The sequence below is a fragment of the Neophocaena asiaeorientalis genome, unplaced genomic scaffold, assembly GCF_003031525.2.
Source record: "Neophocaena asiaeorientalis asiaeorientalis breed wild unplaced genomic scaffold, Neophocaena_asiaeorientalis_V1.1 scaffold681, whole genome shotgun sequence".
NCBI classification, from domain to species: domain Eukaryota; kingdom Metazoa; phylum Chordata; class Mammalia; order Artiodactyla; family Phocoenidae; genus Neophocaena; species Neophocaena asiaeorientalis.
In genome coordinates, this window is record NW_020172271.1 from 481,016 (window position 1) to 505,258 (window position 24,243).

The window sequence follows — 24,243 nt, forward strand, 5'->3', positions numbered from 1 at the left end:
TTTAGGGACTCGAGGTAGAAATTCCCGAGAGCGAAGAATTCCCTTTCTCCTTTTCTTGAGATGCCTCCACTCCCTCCACTCACAATGCTTCTTGAACTGGGGTAACTCAAGTGACCTCCTTTATCCCTAATTCCTTTCTATATTAGGAAGAGAGTAGTCTGCTCAGTGCCCCCTCTTGTAATAAAGAGCTCTGAATGTTTTAAACCAGAGACCCCTATTAAGCTTTCTGGTCCTTAGAAGAACCCCACTGTTTTTCTTCCTACCGACAAAGCCTATCCCACCCATAGTTGTATATGGTGAGGACCCCCAGTCCCTCCAGCAAGCCACCCTCCATATTGTGGCTATGACAGCTGAGGGGGAAGGAGAGAAAGAGGATCTCCTTGACCATATAGCCCCTGTACTGGCCACTTAAGCAAACTCTCCATATGAGAATAAGGTTCTTGGGGAATAATTGCCCTGATCTTGCCAAGTGACACCCTCTATTTTTCTACTCCTCCCCCGCCCCCCCTCCCCAACTTTATGTACTTTGAAGGTAGCAGTGGGAAAGCTATAACTGATAAGAGTCCTTCAGGCAGTGGTTTTGGTTGGAGTCCAGGCTGATTATTTCATGACCAGCTTGAGAAATTCGCGAAGGTTCCTGTGACAAATCGAGACATTTTTGGAGGGGTAATTTAGAGAGTGGGGGGAGAGAGGAAATGAGCCCAGTGTTCTGAACAACTAATCCCCGGGGAGAGGTGGACCCGAGGGTGGGGAGTGGTAGTGTGTGAAACACAGTTAAAAAGTCCTGTCTCCTGCTTCTGTCTCTCCCTCACCCCCATCCCCCCACCATTTCCCCCTGTTGCAGGGTTTTGTTTATATAACTCAAGTTGTTTGGCTAGATTCTTCAGGTGAATTCCTTCTTTATTCCTTTTATTGTTGCTGTTTTTGATTGGATGTTTTACCTGTTTGTAGAGATCAGTGATTATTGTTAGATACTCAGTTATGGAATTCGCTGAAGTTTTTAAAAAGTAGATTTTGCATTTGGTTTGGAAGTGGGGGATGGGAGGGAAGTTGCCTGGGCAAGTGATTTTTTTTTTTTTTTCCCCACCATAATCTTTTCAGGAATAAGGTGTTTTTCTCCTCACTCAGCAAAACTTGATTAGAAATTAGGAACAGTAGATGAACTTCTAAGTTTTAGGGTTTGAAGTTGAGAATTTTGGGGAGGTGGGAGTGGGGATTAGAGAGAGGAGCAAGTAATAAAGTATATATTATGTACCAAATATATGTCTAGGCACAAGTGAAATTGACTCTTTATGAGCTGTTTGTGGCTGTGATTGAGTTTTGTCAATGTGTGAATGATACCAGTAACGTTGGCTTTTCATAAAGGTGGCAGGATAACTTGTAACTATGGCTGTGTGTATAGTTTACACAAAGCAATATCGGGTTTTATTTTTGTTTAGAAACTAGGAAATGACATGGTGGCAGAATCTGAGTTATTTTTATCTTGAATTGAGACTTGCTGTCACACCTAATGCAAATTTCTATCTAATGTTTAATTGGGATGGGGCTGGGAGAGAATTCCAGCTGTCTTTGATCAATGTCAGGTTCTCAAATTGTAGACCTATATATTTTTTAGAAGACTGAGGATAAAGGGTGAGGCCTAACTTGACCTGATGCCTTTTCCATACAGTGCCTTTTGTTCATTTTGTAGTTGAGGCATCTAGAATGATTACCGTATTTAGGAGTCGGGGTGGGGGGGTGGAGAGGGAGAGGAAAACAGACAAAGAACAGCAGGGTGTCTCTCTTTTTTTTCTTTCCCTAAGTGGCTTATTTCATAGCTTATTTTTAGTAGAAGATGAAGAAAGGCATAGATGCATTGGCCTTCTGTGCTTTCCCCACCTTCCTCCTTTCTGACAAAAGAAAGCAGAGGCGCTTTAAAATCATAGATGTCTGAGGTAGGAGGGCAACAGTCTCGGGATTTAAAAGCCAGGGGTTATCTTTGTTTCGTGTTTGTTATTTTCTTGTCTAAGTTCAATTTTTTGTATTTCCTTTTGTGTGTGCATGTGTGTTGTGGGCGTGAGAGATTTTCTGGCCTCCTTTCTCTGTTGAATTCACATTAGTAGGCCCAAATGGAGACAACAATTTTTGAGCAAGGTACACTTACCACAGAATTTAAGCAACACGCTACTAAAATGAATACAATGGTGTGAAAGGGCTGAGGGTTGAAAATGAAAGAAGGTGTAGAGGAAGTAGGAAAGGTCTGAAGGAATGTACCTGCTTTTTGCCCCTCAGTGCCCCTTGATTTCTTTGGTGTGGAGGCTGATAGCTGGTTTCCTTGCAGTCTCCTGTTTCAGCCCATTTTTGGATGTCTCCTGAGTGTAATTATGCCACCAGGATTTACAGCCTGGCAGGGAACCTGTATAGTAGGAAGGTAGTGGTGTGGGGGGTAGGGAGAAAAGAGGATGTGTAACTAATTGGCCAGCGCCTCCCACCACCTCGTTAGGTTCTTTTGGTCTCTGGTTGTTGTTTGGAGTCGGTGATATTTCTTTTGTGACGGGTTGGTAGGAGGAGAGCTGACTTCCAAGTTATGGAGGGAGGGAGTGTTTTGCACCGATGCACTTAATAATCTGCTGGGCGAATATGTTCTGAAACTCTGACTCATTCATTGTTTCTCTTCTGATCCTTTGCTGAGGGTTGTGCAAACCTCAAACTGATGTACATGACTTGGGCCCTGCAGGAATGTGTCCCAATCAAGAAACTTGCAGTGAGCCCAAATCCTGTGGAATGGTGGTTGAATAGTGTTGCTATTTGTTTGCAGAGTGAGGTAGATTGGTGATAACTGTGCTGTTCCCACCCTGGCAAGCTTTGGGGTTTCCATCTAGAACCCGGCTGATTATTTAGATTGTCTGAGAACTGGGACTCTGGTGACCTTAAAGCGTGATTTGCCCTAAAGGAATATCGGTTTAAGTTCTCCGGGGTGGAGGAACAAACAGCTCAGATTACACGGGTTTCCTTGTTGGTGGGGGTTACTCGTCTCACCCTGTTGCACAGCCTGGTGATCCTTTTATCTGTGAACCAGTGGCCCCTGCTGAAGGCTGGAGCTGCTTGTTTTGGAAAAGCGTATGCAGGCAAAAGGCCGCAGGCACAGCTCCTCACAGCTCATTGGCTGCTCTGTTACTACCCGGAAAAGGAGGAGGGGCGGAGCTACCAAACAGCTGATGGAGTGTGTGACCAGAGTGTGTTTATATACAAAAGAAGCAGGGGCTGGGGAGGCCTTGTGAGTGGTGTTACAGGATCAAGTGTGTTTTCAAGGGGTAAAAAGAGGAGAGGAAAACCTGACCTGTTAGAGTACAAGAAATGTTCGAGGTTAAATCAGAAAAGTGGATCTGATAGTAATGGGGACTTGGCATACACTGTATTTGTTATTGGTGTGAGATATTGGAACTTATTTTTATAATACCAAGAGTTTTCAAAGAGTCCCTTTTTCAGAGGGAATGTGGTAACTTAAACCTGGATGGCTACCAATTTAAATTTATTTAACTGACTCCTGGAGGGATTCAAAAGTATGGTAGAAATGTAAGCTTCCCTTACAAAGGCTTTAATGGTCAGGAAAGGGCAGTGTCTTATACTAAATTCATTAACAGCGTTAGTGAATCTTACAGAATGCTGGTTGTCTGCCTTAGGGTTTCAGAAGCTTTCAGTAGTAAGTTCATCCCCTCAGACGTTTCCGTGCCCTCTTTGTGCCAGGCTTGGGGCTAGATGCTGGGAGTTTAGTAGTGAAAAATTTGGTGTGTGCTTATGTAACTAGTTAAACAATTTTTGAAAAAATCAGAGTACAGACTGTGTTTGCAGCAGGTGAGCACTGTATGTATCACCTTGCCTTTTGAATAACTTGTATTTACTTTCAGAATTGACTTCAAGAAATAGAAAGTTTCAAGTGACTTTTATGTTGATGGGATGTATGGGGATCTATATTTCTGTTATTTAAAAGATTGATGTTAAAAACTGAAACAAAAACAAACATTAAAAAGTGTAGCCATTTGTCTTTGACTTCAGCTTTGGTATTTTGCTGTTAATCAGTAGTTTAGTAACTATCCCTAAATTAGTAGTCTTTGTTGCTCTTTAATTTGTGCTCAAAGTGTAGACTGTTCTGTTATCTTTTAACTAGCTCCAGTGTCAATTGGGAACCTGTGGTTTGCCTTTTATTTCCTGTGGTCTCTGTTTTACTGAGATGATGAGATGGAAGGTAGAACAGTTTTATGGTCTTCAAGCTAAAAGTTAAAGCTTTGGCAACTCCCAGTGTTCTGAATTTGTCTTCTCTGCCTAGATTTTGGTGACAAATATAACATACTGGTAGTTATTTTGGTTAAGCAGGAACCTACATGAGTAAGCGTTCACAGGTTCAGAACATCTGATTCCTGCAGTACAGTTCTAGTAAATTACACACAAGCCTAAAAATTCAGCTTTTAGGGGAAAACAATCTTTGCAGATGTGACCCATAAAAATCCCTTACCCTGTTTGTGTGTGTGTGTTTTAGAAGAACCTGGATTTGTTGGTTTTCTAGTATTGTGCAGTTTCCCCAGCACCTTGACCTGCATGTTATATCTATATATTAAATGTATATATAATTATATATATAATTTGGTATCTTAACTCAGTCTTACCGGATTTGATGGTTCCAAGAATCATTGGAGTTTTAGGCATGCAATTCAGACCTGCAAAAGTGCTTACAGTGTAATAGCTTTTTAACTGTAGACCTACAGTGTACATTTTAGTAAAGTACTTTAATGAAAAACTTAATTGGATTATACAAGCAGTAAGATAATTGAGGAAAATATAAGTTACAAATATAGGTTCCCCCCAGGATGTATTATTGTCAACCTGTTAGTCATACTGTATGTGCCCTGTTTTTGCTTAATATTTTTGCAACTATTTTTCCCATTTAAAAATATCAGATTTAATAAATAGCTCATGTAATATGCCATTCCATGCCTGTGCCATTGATTTAATTCTTTGCCATTTTTCTGTGATAAATAAGATTGAAATTAACATCTTGTGCATAAGGCTTTTCTTGTCTTTTTGGATTATTTCTATTTCCCAGAAATGGGATTCTAGATCAAAGAAGGTAAGCCTTTGAATTAAAATATTTAATTAAAAATCTTGGGGCCCCACACTCAATGGGCTCTCACTTTGTTCTCTTGTGTTTTAGTTGGTCATTTCAACACTGAAGCAGTCAGCCTGGCATGGTGATGAAAGATGAGTTCTGATCTCTATTTAAATTTTCATGTTTTTTTGTGATAATAGTGATTTTTGAATTAGGGATACTTTTGTACTTCTCAGAGTGCCTACTGTGAGTTGGTAGGTTAGACATAATGCATTCATAAGCAGATAGATCTGACTGGCAAGAGCTGTAGAATTAGTTTTGGTGACTTGATTTTTTTTTTTTTTTTGCTTTTGTCTTTTATTGAAGTATAATTTGGTACGTTTTGACATAAGTAGCACCCATGAAGCCTATCACTACAATCAAGATAGTGAACATATTCATTTTCCCGAAGTTTCTCTTGCCCCTAGGTAGTCTTTCCCTACACCCGCCCCCATCAGATCAGTGATCTGATTTTTGTCACTGTAGATTATTTTGCATTTTCTAGAATTTTATATAAATGGAATCATACAGTATATACTCTTTGTGTGTGAATTCTTTCCTTTGTGTGAATTTTTTAGATCCACCCATGTTGTTACCATGTAGTTCTTTCCTTTTTTACTGCTGAGTAGTATTTCATTGTATGGCTGTACCACGATTTGTTTATACATTCACTTCTGTGGACATTTGGGTTATTTTCTGTTTGGGGCTATTACAAATAAAGCTGCTGTGGATATATGCTTTCTTTTCTTTTGGGTAAATATATAGGAGTGGAATAGCTGGATCATGTGATAGGTATAGGTTTAACTTTTTAACAGGTAGCTTGAATTTAACTTTTACTGATGATGGCCTCTATTTCAAGCACAATTATGTTGTGACATTGAATTCCTGTTTCAATTGTGTGTTTTAAAGGAATCCCATTAAATAGCATGATCCTAAGCACTGATTTCTAACCTAACTGTCAAAGCTAGTTTTGTGGATGCTCTTCCATTTCCCCCATTCAAAATTACTGAATTAAATTTTCATTGTGAAATATTTTTGTTTTGTGGCCCTTTGAAGTAGTACTTCAAGAATTATGGTCACAAATAACTTTTATTTTTGCATTTGCTAGTAAGACTATACTTTCGTGGAAAAGTAAGCACACTTTTTGTTGATGGTACCCTTTTCTTGCTTTTTGTAGAGTATTGATAAGACTTTTTTAACATTAGTTTTACTTAGCACCTCTAGTTACATTTGCAGCAGTTTACAAATATTTACATAGGACTCTGTTAAGGTCTGAATAGTATCTTCAATTTCCATGTGGACTAAACTCAGGTAAAAGGAACCCACAGCAACTCAGTGGCAGAACTGGAAACAGATTCTAAGAGGGCATCCCTTAATATGTTTTCCTGGAATCTTTTTTAAAGTTAATATTTAACAAAATGGTGGGGCTTTTTGTTTTGCTTTTTTACTTTTTGGCATCCTATGTAAATTATTTTATAAGTTAATTATTAGACATTGCCATAATGAAAAATTAGACATTGCTTTGTAAAACTTGTTACTGTCACATTCTTATAAATTACAAACATTTGAATTTAGATATAGGAGTTTACATACATGTTGCTTAAAAAGTTAGGAGTTTACATGCATGTTGCTTAAAAAGTTAACATCTTATTACTGGCAACTGGAATTTTTAGCTTGGCTAACAAGAAGAAAGACAACCTGTTTAATGTTGGAGTCAGTGACAGTTTATTCGGTGGGTAGACTTTGGTTCAGTCCTCAAACACGAGGATGGTGCTCTGAGCATATATATATTAGAGTGTATTATTTCCAGATTGCCGAAGTGTAATTCAAGTGCAATGTAGAAGTCTTTGAAAACACAGAGAAGTCACTGTGTACTTTTGAGAGGCTGTTGTCACTTTAGTGATTCTCAGGTGGGGTATGAGAAGAATTGTTATACTTTTATGGGGGTGCTAAGGTTATTAAAGTTTCTTCTTGTACCTCATCAGATGCTTGGGAAAGGTGGCTGGTTGTTTGCAGACTGGTGCTTGTGGGGGCACCTGCCCAAGCCTGGCAGAACCCAAATCCTCAAGAGCCTGTGGAAAGCCCCACAGGGCAGTTCTGTGCACATGAGGGGTGAAGGATCCTTTCCGCCTTCCGGTGCATTTTAGGTGTCTAGGGCATTGGGTAGGTGGTTTGAATAGGTGCAACTGCTCTTTTGACCTGGACCTGCAGTGAAGTCAGGGAGGAGTAGGAAACCCATGTGAAGTGGAGAGGCTTGACTGGACTTTGTCATCATCAGGACAGGCATGGCTGGTGGGTCTGTCTTTGGGTTCACAAAAGGTACCTGGGCTGTAGCACTTGGAGGGACCATATTTAGGGATCAGGGAATGGAATCTTTATGTCTTTTGTTCAGATTCATGGAGGCATTATGTATCAAAGTAAGAGATATTCCCTACATGTGAAATTGTTATTAATGTTGTAAATTATGCATTTTCTTTTTAGTCTTAGGCAAAGTATTTCTTTTTTCATGTATTATGTTTTTATCATGCACACTTTTCAAGGTTTCTTGGATTATGAAATCTTAGTTGATGTAATATAAATAGAAAATTAGATACAGTGTGTGCCTGGTTCTTGTTACTTCATAAGCAATTGGGTTACTACTCAGCTTAGTGAATATAGATTTAGTTGTTTTGTTCAAATGGTCCAGTATAACTTTGGTTATCTGAATATTGCTTTTTAATCAGTTGACTTTCTACTGTGTAGACAGTTTTGAAAGGTTGATTAATTCAAAAATTCGGGTGTCTATCTGTAGAACGTTGAGTCGGTTAGAATTGTGTTCATAAGAGATCACCAGGCGTAATATAGTTAGATATATTGTTTTATGGTCTTATAGACTACTGAATGTTTAGTACCCTTTTGCTAATCTATTTATCTAAATCTGTAAATAAATTAGTAAGTCTCCTTGGCAACAAAGCTTGAAACTAGATCACACTTTTTGTTTCACTCCAAAGGAAAGAAACTGGATTGGCTTTTTTTCATTAACAAATGGTCACCTTAAGAGTCTCACAGCTGGGAATTGGTACTTGGTCAGTTCACTAATCCAAACTAAGGCTCCTACAATGAAATCATCCCATGATGATTTCTTGGACATTTTGGATCTTTATTACAAATTATATTCACATTGAAATGGATGAACACAGGAGGGAAATGCATTTTAAATGCTTGTGGCATTTTCTGACAAGAGGAGTTTTAACTGTTTATCTTAATTTGGTCGCTGATCTCAATGTTGCTTTAGAGTATATTTAAGTAAGTATATTAAAATATAGAACATAATGTATATTTGATCACAGAATTACTGATCTTGGCAACACAATTTTGACATTATTAGCATCTGTTGATTTTGCCAACTAATTCATTCAATTCACCAGAGCTGCCATCTTGATGATAATAAGAAAAAAAAAAACAAAAAACCCTGCATTTTGCCTTTCTATTCATTTGTATCCTTAGAGACTAAAAAAAAACAAAAACAAAGTACTTTTAAATCAGGTTTGTTTTATGAGTGGAAGAAGGAGAGGAAGTACACCTTTGAGTGTGTTTTTTTTTTTTTAACAACTTTATTGGAGTATAATTGCTTTACAGTGCTGTATAACAAAGTGAATCAGCTATACGTATACATATATCCCCATATCCCCTCCCTCTTGTGCCTTCCTCCCACCCTCCCTGTCCCACCCCTCCAGGTGGTCACAAAGCACCGACTGATCTCCCTGTGCTATGCAGCTGCTTCCCACTAGCTATCTGTTTTACATTTGGTAGTGTGTGTGTTCTTTAGTCTCATTATCTGGATTGCTGCTCTTGAATGCTGTCTTTGATTATCAAATGACATATATTTGAGTATACCTATATTGAGTCATTCACCTTTTTGTGAATACTTAACTTGCTTTTCTCTTTCTACAGGCTCTTGGGTTAGAATAGTTATCAGGTACCAGATTCTATCTGTCTTTGAGTAATTAATGTGGCTTTTCCTTTGAGACTTAGCTAAGAGTTTTGTAACATGTTAACAGTTATATATCAGGAAGACTATATTGGTGGCTCATAAAGACTAATTTCTTTTCATATATTTCAGTCTGTATGTCTTTTTTCTATTAGTGTGCCTAGCTTATACTTTGACTAATTTGTAGAAATCAAACAAGAGAGTTAAAATTACTGGCAGGAAAGTACACAAATAAACCTTTGGAGAGAAAGTGTTTCCTTAATTAAAAGTAGTAGTGAGGTCCGGTTCTTTTTCCTAGAAGTTTGAAAATCAGACTATACTTGGCCTATTTCACTTTGTGCAATTTGGCAATTATATATCAAACTTGAACTTACTTATGCTAAAAATGTATAGTAGCTTACAACTTTGGTATCCATTCTCTGAATGTAAAAATAGGCTATACCTTAGATTTGTCTTAACTCTCTGTTCAGTGAAGTGAGACTTCACTGAAGTGATGGAACTTGGCACCTGAATCTTGCATTCTTTTTTTTTTTTTTTTTTTTTTTTTTTTTTTTTTTTTTTAGCGGAGCACAGGCCTCGGGCGCGCAGGCTCAGCCGCTCTGTGGCATGTGGGATCTTCCTGGGCCGAGGCACGAACCCGCGTCCCCTGCATCGGCAGGCGGACTCTCAACCACTGCACCGCCAGGGAAGCCCTGAATCTTGCATTCTTACACTTTAAAGGCCCTTGTCTCTCATTGCCTCCGAAGAATTATGTTTTTCTAAGCTAAATTTATACAGTCTAGCCAGTGTTTCTGAGATTCAGGAGCTGCTAACTGACTGTATTTAAGTCTTCAAGGTAGGAAATCTAGAGGTCTCTCTCGCTCAGCATTCTCCTGTGCTCTTCAGGCAAGGTAGATAGGAGCAGTCCCCTGCCCCATGGGAGCTTATTCCTGGGATTAAGTTGTAGCCCCTTTGCCTCTTTTTCTTTTCTTTTGGCCGCGCTGCATGGCATGCAGGACCTTATTTGCCCAAACAGAGATCAAGCCTGTGCCCTCTGCAGTGGAAGCGTGGAGTCCCAACCAATGGACCGCCAGGGAGTCCCCCCCTTTGCATCTTGTAATTCAAAGAATGACTAACGAAATACCACATCTACTTGTGCTTACTCTCCATTTTGCGGGGTGATCTGGTATATATGCTCAAGCCTTTGAACTAGATTATCTTAATTGACAGAGATACATGTCTTATCTTTCTATTTGCTTAGTGAAAAATAGAGTTAGAAATCCTATTTTTTATAGAATCCAAAGTTAGTGTATGATTTATGCTTTTAAATCAGGGCTTCTTACTCATTTGAAAGAATTGGGTAAAGCGTAATGGCTTTAGTCTGTCAGTTCTGGCTAGTTTATTTCTTAAATGTCATTCCTATAGTGTTTTGTCAGCTCTGTTGAAGTTCTGATGACAATTTATTATTTGAAGTTAAATTTTAGTAGGTATTACACTTTCATAGATTTTTAGCATGTTTTTCTACTTGGAGAAAACCTGGAATGCAGATAATAGTATTATAAAGCAATGGTTGCTTTCTGAATATAAGGGCTCCTTGAGTTGAAATTAATAATTGTATTCTTTTTAGGCAATATCGTTTGTGGCCTTAAGTAACAGTTTGAGAAATACTAATGCTTGGCTGTGCTGCTTCAGATTAGGAGAGTAAACTCTGGTAACTTTGTTTTCATTATTGATAGAAAAAATAGAAGCCAAAGTTGAAATAAGGAGTCTCCTTTTCATCTGTGACTTATAAAATCAGTTTTACTTCTTAGTAATCACATTTGTTATGTGAAAAATAGAATAAAAGCAGTATATAGCCTAATGCTTTAGTTAATTCTATTTATGAATGTGTCATAAAGAAAAAATAAAAATGACTTACTTGCTGCGGAGCACAGGCTCCAGACACGCAGGCTCAGTAGTTGTGGCGCACGGGCTTAGTTGCCCTGTGGCATGTGGGATCTTCCCAGACCAGGGCTCGAACCCGTGTCCCCTTCATTGGCAGGCAGATTCTCAACCACTGCGCCACCAGGGAAGCCCTTTAATAGGTTTTAATATAAATGTTACGTTATCTCTTTACAACAGTAGATTAGATGGCATTGCATTTGGTATTCTTAAGATGTCTGAATTATATATGCCCTGTCAATAATTTTTAAATAAAGTAAGCCTTGTAAAAGTGCCTGATTTATGAAAGCTTTTATCAGGATAGAATGGCAGCATGCTGTTCTTTCAAAATTTTATGTATTTAATTACCTAAATTATATTTTGGTTTTTAAAAGGTAAAGTTAGGGAATGTGAGTATAATTGAGTAAAAGAATATGCCCAGAACCAGGGAAGGATCCCATCAGAGTTTGAAACAGTTTGGTACTTAAGCATCTAAATATTTTTTACCTTTGTCCTTTTTTTCCCCCTAGATCATATTTTAAATTTTGACATAGAGATATTTCTGTTATAATGCCACAAATGCATTACTAAAATATCTTGCATTCTGCAAAGTCATGAAGTGGAAATAATAGTGCTTATAGATACCTTATATCTTTTAATACTCTCCAGATATTTAAAATATATCTTTTGAAGAAAATTTAGTTGCCTACATTTTTTTTTTTTTTTAGAAGATGGGGGTAGGAGTTTATTAGTTTATTTATTTATTTTTGCTGTGTTGGGTCTTCGTTTCTGTGCAAGGGCTCTCTCCAGCTGTGGCAAGCGGGAACCACTCTTCACCACGGCGCGCGGGCCTCTCACCATCGCGGCCTCTCCTGTTGCGGAGCACAGGCTCCAGACGCGCAGGCTCAGCAGTTGTGGCTCACGAGCCCGGTTGCTCGGCGGCATGTGGGATCCTCCCAGACCAGGGCCCGAACCCGTGTCCCCTGCATCAGCAGGCAGACTCTCAACCACTGCGCCACCAGGGAAGCCCCGAGTTGCCTACATTTTTATTGATATTTAAACTGAGTGTCTCTAGTGGATCAGTTTTGCTTTGTGTTATGGTAATTTTAATTATTAGTCTCAAGACAGCCAAACATGTACTTTAGATGCTTAGTTTCTTAAAAGTTGGGATGATTTTTATAACAGAAGGCTTGGGATATAAGCTGCCCTGCCTTTTTTCTACTGTTTTTGCCTTAATATTTTGATAGCTTTTTACTTTTTTTAGGTAAACTTTTAATTTTAGATTTACAGAGACGTTGCAAAGACGATAGAGTTCTTGTACCCCACCCAGTTCTGGTCACCCCTGTTATTTATATTACTGACACGTGTTTCAAAACTAAGAAACCAACATTGGTATGTTACTATAAACTAAACTCCAGGCTTTGTTCAGGTTTCACCAGTTTTTCCATGAATGTGTTTTTTTTTCTGTTCCAGGCTTCCACGTAGGATAACACATTAGTTAGTGGTCATGTCTCCTTAGCTTTCTCTAGTCTGTGTCAGTGTCTCACTCTTTCCTTGTTTTGCATGACATTGACAGTTTTGGAGTACTGGTCGGGTATTTTTTGGAGTGTTCAGTTTCAGTTTATCTGATTTTTTTTCCCCTCATGATTAGACCTCATAATAGTGAGGTATTAAAATTTAGCCAAGGGACTTCCCTGGTAGTGCAGTGGTTACGAATCTGCCTGCAGGAGACACAGGTTCGAGCCCTGGTCCGGGAAGATCCCACATGCCACGGAGCAACTAAGCCCGTGCGCCACAACTACTGAGCCTGTGCTCTATAGCCTGTGAGCCACAACTGCTGAGCCTGCGTGCCACAGCTGCTGAAGCCTGTGCACCTAGAGCCTGTGCTCCTCAACAAGAGAAGCCACCGCAGTGAGAAGCCCGCGCACCGCAACGAACAGTAGCCCCTGCTCTCTGCAACTAGAGAAAAGCCTGCGCGCGGCAACGAAGACCCAACGCAGCCAAAAAAAATTTAGCCAAACTCATTGTGGGTTTTGGAAAGAATACTGCAGAGGTGAAGCGCTCTTCTTATCACAAGTCGGGTGTGTGTGTGGGGGGGTACCTGTGTCCTCATGACGTTACTGGTGATGTTAACTTTGATCCACTTGGTTTAGGTGGCACTTGCCAAGTTTCTCCACTGTAAAGTTACTATTTTTCCCTTCTGTATTCTATTCTTTGGAAGCTAGTCACTAAGTGTACCTGACACTCAAGGGGGCCAGAGGAGTTAGGCTCCACCTCCTGGAGGGAGTAATTGTTTTTGACTTCTGATCATAACGTAATAGTGCATTAATCTTAGTTATTAATGGATTTTGTACAGAACTTACACTTGATTTTGAATGAAGTGTAAATTGGTACTGCCTTTTTTGAAATAAAATGGGATGTAAAAATATGAGGATGTGGTCTAGGAGCACACAGATTTGATGGGTTTGTTTATTTAGCAGTTTGCATGCAAATTTAACTTTCAGCATTTGGCTGTTTTTAGATCTATAATAACGTGAAAATGAAGATAAACTTAGGATGAGTTGCAAAAATATTAGTTAAAAGCCTTATAACTCAAGGAATTCTATCATCTTGAAGAGTTTTAGATCAGAAAGAATTTGGCAATGGGGTAGTGATAAAATGCCATTACGTTCTGTATACCTTCTTAACTAGTTATATGGTTGACTTAGAAGAATATGTTATTAGCTGTGAATTTTAGCAAAGGGTCATTATTTTGGCCCATAGACACGTTTTATTCTATCTTAAAGGAGCATATTTTTCACCATTTTGATATCTGGTTGTTTTTTGTTTGTTTTTTGCAGTTCTGTTTGTAGTTTCAGTGAAAACCTTGACATAATTGTAGTTGGCGATATTAACCAGAAATTCAATTATTATGGGAAGATTAACTGTGTAGAACTTCACTTTTTCTTCAGAATTTTCTAAGCAATTGAAGCTTACTCCTTTAAATGAGAAAACTTGTTTACTTTGACAGTTTTTGGTGTGTTTTTATTTTGGCTGATTTTTTTCTCCTTTCTCCCTGGGATAACACTAACTGATTTTCATATGATGAAAGTCTTAAAGTATATATAAAACATTGTTTTCTTGAGCAGAGTATATTTATAGTTGAGGTTATTGGGTAAGTGACCTCTGAAAAAATATTAGTGAGAGATTAAAATTTGGCCAAACCCATTTGGTTTCTAGGCTAAAAACTTAAGCCAAAGTATTTACGTCTCGGGGAGTCCTTGAAAATAGTGAGGAAATTGTGGTAGCAAGAATTACTATCTTGCTAGTAGTAATATATTCTTTAAGACTGTAGAGAATAGTTCAGAATTTATGAATAGTTCAGTATTTATCAACTCATGGGGACACCTGGGTTTTTGTGTGGTATGTGAGTCAAGTGTTTGTAACCAGCTGTTTGCTGGTTTAGTGACCCTGGTGGTGCATTTTTAGACCTTTGACCTTAAATAATGCCAGCACCTGGATGTCATGTCAGTGCTAAGAGTCAGTAGTGTGGCACTTAGTGCCATCTTGCAGATGTTCAGCTGGTTCTTTTGTACCCCTGTTTCCTTTGCTCACTTTCTTAAGTTTGAGTGCCCTGGATGGCTTTTTTAAAATTAAGACTGTTTTTTTAGAGCAGTTTTAGGTTCACAGCAAAATTGAAGGAAAGGTACAAAGATTTCCTATATCCCCTTGCCCCACTCATGAACAGCCTCCCCCATTATCAGTATCCCCCACCAGAGTAGGGTGTTTGTTACAGATGATGGACCTGCACTGACACATCATTATCACCCAGAGTCCACAGTTCACATTAGGATGCACTCTTAGTGTTGTACATCTGTGGGTTTGGACATATGTGTAATGACATGTGTCCATCATTATGGTATCATACAGAGTATTTTCACTGCCCTAAAAATTCTCTGTGCTCTACCTATTCATTCCTCCTCACCCCACCCCCTGGCAAGTACTGATCTTTTTACTGTCTCCATAGTTTTACCTTTTCAGAATCATACAGTTTGTGACCTTTTCAGATTGGCTTCTTTCACTTAGTAATTTGCATTTAAATTTCCTTCCTGTCTTTTTTTTTGGCTCATTTCTTTTTAGAGGTGAATAATACTCCATTGTCTGGATGTACCACAGTTTGTGTATCCATTCACCTTGGTGAGCCATTTTTTTGTGAACAGAGCTAATAACTCTTTTAATGGTTTCTCATTTTTCCAGATTAGCCTTTGTACTTAAAAAAAAAAATCTCTTAGTAGCAAGTAGCTGAATTTTATACTGCTGCCCCATTCTGTCGTCAATTCTACCTTTCTTATCCCATTATACTTGTTCTGTAATGTGCTACTTCTCATTCTAATATATTTCACATTTATTCTGGTACAATCCTTGCTTTGAGATATTACGACTCACTTTATGTAAATAAGAAACCTGAGTTACAGAGATTGGTTGAAAGTGCTGAGATCACAGAGTTAAGTCCTCCTTGTGATGGGTCTGGAGCCTATGAGAGTTTCTCATGCTTTTGTCCCTTCTAGCACATATTTATCTTTGCATATGAAGTAGGTGTTCAGGAAACACCTGTTAAATGAATTTTGATAAATAATATACCACAGGTTTCCACCAAGTCTTTGGATCAGTTTTAGACTGAACTTTGTTTCTGTATAGAAACAATATGGAAACCTCACAGGAGAGAGGCAGATCTTCCTTATAAGAACTTCAGTTCTTTTATGTGCAGATGCCATTTGCCATTTCATATACCCTGTTCATTTTTCCACATGTGACGTGTATTTGTGTTCTGAACTTGTCCTAAATGCTAATACTTCAGTTTATCAAATGCCATTTTCAGAGGAGTTCTTTTTAAAGATTCCTTGATTGCTGGTTTTATTTAAGATCAAAGGAAATTATTAAGATTGGGGATTGGGGAAAGAAACAGCTGAAACTTTTGTTACTTCACTTGTAAAATAGAATACCTTAAACTCATCAAATCATTTAGCTTACTAGTACTCTATTTTGTACTTTGTAAAGTGTCTCAAGTTCCCCCTTACAAATTAGTGGTTCTAAAGGTGACTTTTACTAGCTTAATATTTGATACTATGAACTTCTTGGTTTGTATAGGATTTTATTGAGGACCTTACTTTATTTTGTGTTTATTTTTACCTTTTACCCATACTCTGTGAGGAAAGGAGATTTAAGAAATGCTTTAACAGCTCACACCTGCTATAAAAATTATATGCAGTCTATTTTTAGTTACTCAGAATAATGGGGGAAATGTAATAGCCAGATATTTAAAAATAATTTTTTTTAATTGAAGTATAGTTGATTTACAATGTTGTGTTATTTTCTGGTATACAGCAAAGTGATTCAGTTACATATATATATACACACACACACATATGTGTGTGTGTGTATATATGTATATTCTTTTTCAGATTCTTTTCCATTATGGTTTGTTATAGGATATTGAATACAGTTCCCTGTGCTATACAGTTGCTATACAGGACCTTGTTGTTTATCCATTCTATATATAATAGCTAATCCCCAACTCCTAATTTATCCCTCCCCCACCCCCTTTCCCCTTTGGTAACCTTGTTTTCTATGTCTGTGAGTCTGTTTCTGTTTTGTAGATAAATTCATTTGTGTCACATTTTAGATCCCACATATAAGTGATATCATGTATTTGTCTTTCTGACTTACTTCACTTAGTATAATCTCTAGGTCCATCCATGTTGTTGCAGATGGCATTATTTCATTCTTTTTAATGGCTGAGTAGTATTCTATTGTATATATGTACCACATCCTCTTTATCCATTCATCTGTCATTGGACATTTAGGTTGCTTCCATGTCTTTGTAACAGTGAGATATTTAAAATCTCATTTTACAGATGCAAAACTTGAGGTTTAGTGATATATTTAAACTGTATAGACACATGAGTATACTTTTTTTCTTTCTGTGTGCGTGCACAGGCTCCTAGGGAAGAACAAATTTTTGCTCCTTAGGTTTTTGGTAAGTTCTTCAGTCATTTGAACCCTCTAACACAGAGGTTCCAAAGTTGCCTGCAGACCACTGGGGATCCCCAGGATACTTTCAGGGAGACGGTAAGGTCAAAACTTGTTTCATAGCTACATTAATTAATTTTTTTGCCTTTTTTGTTTATTCTGTAGTGACATTTGTACTGATGGTGCAAAGGCCAAAACCAACAATGGATAAAACTATCAAAGCTTTGGGAGTTCTCTGGCGGTCCAGTGGTTAAGACTCCACACTTCTACTGCAGGGGGCAAGGAACTAAGATCCTGCATGCCTCGTGGCCAGAAAAAAAAAACCACACACACACAAAACTCTCAAAGCCTTAGCACACCAAAACCTTATTAATAGTCATTCTTCATCACAACACATGTAGAGTTTTTTAAAAAGGCAGTTTCACTTGAACATGCTCTTGATAAGGAGTAATGACAATTAATAACTTTTGACCCTCAAGTGCGTCTCTTTACTCTTCTGTGTGTTGAAATGGGGCGCACCTTTCCTGCATACTGAAAGTATGGTGGTGGTTTCCAGAAAAAGCACTTAGGGCGACCAGCTGTTTGTTTGTTTTTAATTGAATGCCATTTGAACTTGAAAGTATGACTGGCTGACAAACTATGGTTATTCAGACTTGGATGTTTGTCAGACATTTTCTCAGAAGGGAACAAAGTGAGCCCATCACTTTAAGGAAAACTGATAGTGTGTGTTGCTGATGATAATATAGAGACTTTAAAGTGAAAGTCAGAATTTGGGAAAACTTGTATCTGCCACCACATGCTTGACAGTTGTCTAATACTTAGACATTTCTGATGAGATCAGTGGTAATATTAACATAACTTTTTGATATTGTGTGATGAAATGTGCCAATGTTTGGAAGATCTGTATAAGTCAGTGAACCAGTATTTTCTGAACAGCTAATGCATGATAGAAAAATCATGCTTGGGTAAAAGATCTGTTTAAAATACAAGGTGGACTAGTGGATTTTAATGTAACAATATGAAAATTTCATTGGTACTATTTCAGATGCCACACTGCAGTTAGCTTTTAGGAATCTACCACTTGTCAAGTTTTGGTGTAATATCAGTGAAGAACGTCCAGAATTTTCTGAAAAGTCTGTTGAAGTACTCTTCTCTTTCCTAACTACATTCAAAACATATTGTACCAGATTGAATGCAGAAGCAAATTTGAGAATCCAGCTCACTTCTATTAAGCCAGACATCAAAGAGATTTGTGAAACTGTTTTTTCTTTTGGAAATTAGTTATTTTTTTCATAAAGATGATATGTTAACATGCGTAAGATTTATTAGTACTTTGTAAAAATATTTATTTCTTTACTTATTTGGCTCCGCCGATTCGTAGTTGTGGCAGGAAGGATCTTCGTTGCGGCGCACAGGATCTTTTTTTTTTTTTTTTTTTGCGGTACGTGGGCCTCTCACTGTTGTGGCCTCTCCCGTTGCGGAGCGCAGGCTCCGGACGCACAGGCTCAGCGGCCATGGCTCACGGGCCTAGCCGCTCCGCAGCATGTGGGATCTTCCCGGACCGGGGCACGAACCCGCGTCCCATGCATCGGCAGGCGGACTCTCAACCACTGCACCACCAGGGAAGCCCGCACAGGATCTTTTAGTCACGGCATGCGGGATCTAGTTCCCTGACCAGGGGTCAAACCTGGGCCCCCTGCATTGGGAGCGCAGATTCTTAACCGCTGGACCACCAGGGAAGTCCCTTATTAGTACTTTTAAGTGAATTAATGTTTTAAATTTTTTAAGTGGTAAATATCAATAGATATTTCCACATAAAGAAGCTCTTTGGGGTCATCAATTTTATAAGTGAAAAGGGTGCTAAGACCAAAAAGTTCGAGAACTGCTACTCTAACAAATGTGTGTCAGTTGAGATGTTGTCATGTTGTTATGAAGTCTAGGATGCGCTTTATTTGTATATAGCATAGTGTTGGCAAAATAGTAGGTTCTCTAATAACATATTTGAATCAGATTGAATTGTACAGTAAACCATGTAAATACGTATTTAGCCAAGAAGGAAAATTGATGTGTGAAGATGGCAAGTGATTTTATGTTAGTAAAGAATGTCAGGTTTACATTGTATTTCACAGATTCTAAGACATTTTTTCCCGTAACGTCTTCGAAACTGAGAAGTCTTAGAATTGGTCGTGAGTCGGTTTGAATATCAGCTGTTTTCTTTCTTGGTGTGTCGTAGATGTGATGAAATGAGGTAGTGCTTCTTGTGTGGAGATGAGGAGGAAACACATTGGATAGCAGTTTACTTCTTGGGCTACAGTATATGCTGCATTAAATGTTTTTGTCAGGCACTGAGTTGACTATGGGCAGTTGACAGTGGGCCCATTGTCAGGATATTCCATTCATAAAGCAGTTATCTTTATTCCAAGCTGGAAGACTAGACTCTAATGCTGGAATTCAGGCTTTTAAGATAAAACGTAGAACATGATATAAATTTTGGGTTTTTTTATATGTAAAGTTTTTTGTTTTTCTATTTAATCATATTGTTGATGGACCATAATGGTGAGTATTGAGTTATTCCCATTTCTGTTGTAAAGCAGGCTTTGGAAGGTTTTACTGTGTAGCTCTTAGAAAATGAATGAAGAAGAGTAGCAGAATTAAATTTTTTTTAATTCTTTTGATTAAAAAAATTTTTAATCTATTAATACTTTACTGAAGCTTGAGGAATTCACAAGTTCACTTTTGGCGTCTGTTATTCTGAATCTGAACGCTGTTAATATTTATTCTGCATGGTTTTATCAGGACCTGGGAGGTACAGATGCTCATTTCTTCATCTTTAGAGCTTTTTCTGTTCTCTTGAATAGGTCTAGTAAATGATAAGTTACTGGGTTCTATTATTAACCTTGTGCCTCTGTTTAATTCTATAAAAAAAAGAATAGGACCATAATACGAAGATTAAAAGATACTGTACAAATAAATAACAAAGCCATCCTTAAAAATAAGTTTAAGGCTTCCCTGATGGTGCAGTGGTTAAGAATCCGCCTGCCAGTGCAGGGGACACGGGTTCGAGCCCTGGTCCGGGAAGATCCCACGTGCCACGGAGCAACTAAGCCCATGCACCACAACTACTGAGCCTGCGCTCTAGAGCCCGCAAGCCACAACTACTGAGCCCGCGTGCCACAGCTACTGAAACCTACGTGCCTAGAGCCCATGCTCCTCAACAAGAGAAGCCACCACAATGAGAAGCCCACGCACCACAACGAAGAGCAGCCCTCACTCACTGCAACTAGAGAAGAGCCTGCACGTAGCAACGAAGACCCAATGCAGCCAAAAATAAATTAATTTTAAAAAAAAAGTTTAAAAAGAGGGTAGGAGCTTGGAAAAGTAAGGAGTTGAGTCTATTCAAGAAGGCTTCTGGAGGAAGCTGAATTTCATAGAGACAGGAGGTAAGTAAGCAAAAAGGTATCTGTGGGGATGGCAGGTGGTTGGTGGCTTAGACTGATGAAAGGATCAGAGGTTGTAAATTATTTGTCACTGTAAGTATGTATGTACTAGAGTGCAGTGTGTGTGACCATGATTATGTGGGTCGCTGTAAGGTGAACAGGCTGAGTCTTGTTGCTTTTTATCATCTAATGGACACTCTGGAACCAGTAGGGCCACACCTGTTACTTGCTGGAGGTATGATCTCTCATCTTTAGTCAACCAAAGAAGGACTCTTGGTAAAGAATTTACTCATATAGGTTGTTGAAATCTGGTCGTGGATTGGCAGGATTTTAATGGTGTTAGTAGAAGGGAATACATGGATTTTATGGCAAGTTATATAAGAATGATTAAGATAGTATTTTGAAATGCATATACTTTTTTTTTTTTTTCTTTTCGTGGTACACAGGCCTCTCACTGTTGTGGCCTCTCCCGTTGTGGAGCACAGGCTCCGGATGCGCAGGCTCAGCGGCCATGGCTCACGGGCCTAGCCGCTCCGTGGCATGTGGGATCTTCCCAGATCGAGGCACGAGCTCGTGTCCCCTGCATCGGCAGGTGGACTCTCAACCACTGCGCCACCAGGGAAGCCCCTAAGCTCAGCTTTTAAATTAGAGTTTAAATTAGCTGTTACAGCTGCACATCTTTTAAAAATTTAGCACTTAGGGCTTCCCTGGTGGCGCAGTGGTTAAGAATCCATCTGCCGATGCAGGGGACGCGAGTTCGAGCCCTGGTCCGGGAAGATCCCACATGCCGCAGAGCAGCTAAGCCCGTGCGCCACAACTACTGAAGCCTACATGCCTAGAGCCCAGGCTCTGCAACAAGAGAAGCCACTGCAATGAGAAGCCCGCGCACCTCAGCAAAGAGTAGCCCCTGCTCGCCACAACTAGAGAAAGCCTGCATGCAGCAATGAAGACCCAACACAGCCAAAAGTAAAATAAATAAATTAAAAAAAAAATTTAGCAGTTTACATAGAATTAACTTGAAGTGTACCCCCATATTCATTGAATTGACTTTTTAAAGCAAGGTGACCAAATGGAGCCTAGATTAGCATTCATTGTATATGTATTTATTTTTCACACAAACTGCAAAGGTAGGATACATTTTAGTAAAATTTCAGCTGGATGTGATTTTGGAATAGATTCTTTGGATTAACTGAAAATTGAGCAGAAGAAACCCTTTTGATTTGAATTTATATTAAAATCTTTTAAAAAGAGATTAATCCATTTTTCTGCCCTCAGAAAATGTGGAATGGTAAATACAATTGGACCCTCAAGATTAAAGACCAGAGGCAGTGATATAGTCATCCTAATAGAAAAATAATAGTGGCTGCCACAGAGGCTGTTGAATCAATTAAGTGAGACTGTGTGCCTAGAGCTTAACACAGTGTCTGATATGTAAGCATTTCAAATGTTAGCTTTAAAGAAAAATGTGTACGTATTGATTTGGAGCTATAGACACCAGGACATTTGCAAGATTACTTTGTTTTTCTTTTGATTTATTCTAGTTATTTGCTCATTTAGACTGTTTTTAAAATGACGAATTATTTTGAGCACCACAACAAATATGAGGAATAAGATAATGATAGTAAAAGAGGTTTTGTCAGGTCTTAACATTTTGCCTTATTTGCTTCAGAGAATTCATTTTTAAAAAGAAGTAAGACCTGAAGTTACATTGAATCCCCCTGTGAAATACTCCCAGATTCTACTTCCCTCCCTCTCTTATGAAATAGAGGTAGCTACTATGTTGAGTTATCTTCCCAATCATTTTAAAAGACTTTCTTATATATGTACATATACATAAATATGTAGCATTGTTTTGCATGTTTAAATAAATGATAGCATACATTTTTAGTTCAGTATTACTTTTGAGATTTGATGTTGATAGAAGTAGATCTACTTCATTTGTAACTCATTTTTTTTTCCATTATACCATTTATTACTAGTCATCATTCTCGTTGGTACTCTAATTGCTGTCGTGATGGTCCGGGGGAGCCATGCATCTCTGGTGGTCTCCATTTGTAACTCATTTTTAATTCGTTTGTAAAAGTTACATGCATATACCATATTTTACTTATCCATTTTGTTAATTTTCATTTAGGTTATTTCCTGATTTTCACCATTATATATAGTGCTGTAAAGAACATTTATGAATGTCTTTTTGAGCACATATGTGTTTCTCTACGACAGTGTTTTTAGGCTTTTTTGTTCATTGGACACAATAAGAAATATACTTTACAGTGAGACACAGCATATATATATATATACACACACACAACACACCATATATATATATATATACACACACACACACACACACAGAAATTTTACTTTTATAATAATATTTACTCTGAAAAAATGTTTAGGCATACACCCTTGAGATATCTCTCTGAAAAAATGCTAATCATGCTCTACTTTTGACAAATAATCGCCCAGTGTATATAACCTGAAGTAGAATTGCTGGTCTTAATGGTGCATATCTTCAGCTTTGCTAGAGATGAAAAAATTACTCTTCGAAGTGGTCGTACCAGGCTTTACGTTTCAGCAGCATGTGAGACTTTGTGTTTACTCATATCCACACCAGCACTTGTCTAGCTTTCTAATGTTTGCCAGTCTAATGAATGTGATATGGTATCCTAATGTTTTCTCAGCCTGTTTCTAATCAAATATTTTGAGTGCCTTTTCTCTGTCAGACCTTCTGCAAAGCAGGAAAGGTGCTACCAAGACAAGTGAGACATGGCTTCTCTGTTCTAGGAGAGAGAGGTGAACTTTGTCAATCTATGAGTAGCAGAGGGACACAGAGGAAGGGGCAGTTTGCAGCCCACTTGGGTATTTTTGTTGCGAGAGATGAAGCTTGACCTTGGTCTTGAAAGGTGAGTAGGCATTTTCAGACAGCACATAACAGTTGAAGGACATTACACGTGGAGAGGAGGGAACTAGGCAAAGGCATAGAGCTGTAAAACCACATCATTCAAAGAACTTAGTGTTAATGACTGTGCGTAGAGTCCCAGCATTGGGAGGCCAAGGGAGAGGCAGAGGAGAATCTGCAGACGTATGGGCAGGCTGAAGGAGTTGAGTACTGCAGGCATCCACAGTCACTGGTGAAAGTTTTAAGCGTAGGGTATTAGCAGATTTTTTTAAGTCTAGAAATGAAGTTGTGTATTTTAAAAGTTAATCTAGTTTTTGTTTTAATTTCAGTTTCAAACTCATTAGCTTGTCTCTTTTTTTAAGATCTTTATTGGAGTATACTTGCTTTACAATGTTGTGTTAGTTTCTGCTGTATAACAAAATGAATCAGCTATATGTATACATATATCCCCATAACCCCTCCCTCTTGCGTCTCCCTCCCACCCTCCTTATCCTACCCCTCTAGGTGGTCACAGAGCACCGAGCTGATCTCCCTGTGCTATGTGGCTGCTTCCCACTAGCTATCTATTTTACATTTGGTGGTGTATATATGTCTATGCCACTCTCTCACTTCTTCCCAGCTTACCCTTCCCCCTCCCCGTGTCCTCAAGTCCAGGTCTGGTTTTGATATCAGGGTGATGGTCGCCTCGTAGAATGAGTTTGGGAGTGTTCTTCCCTCTGCTATATTTTGGAAGAGTTTGAGAAGGATAAGTGTTAACTCTTCTCTAAATGTTTGATAGAGTTCACCTGTGAAGCCACCTGGTCTGAGGCTTTTGTTTGTTGGAAGATTTTTAATCACAGTTTCAATTTCAGTGCTTGTGATTGGTCTGTTTATATTTTCTATTTCTTCCTGGTTCAGTCTTGGA

General features: G+C 38.5%; 1 protein-coding gene across 1 annotated transcript in view; it reads left to right on the forward strand.

Annotated features, from left to right (window-relative positions):
* Window positions 1-24,243, forward strand: part of UBE2H (ubiquitin conjugating enzyme E2 H) — a 96,643-nt gene that overhangs the window by 787 nt on the left and 71,613 nt on the right. The window lies entirely within an intron of this gene.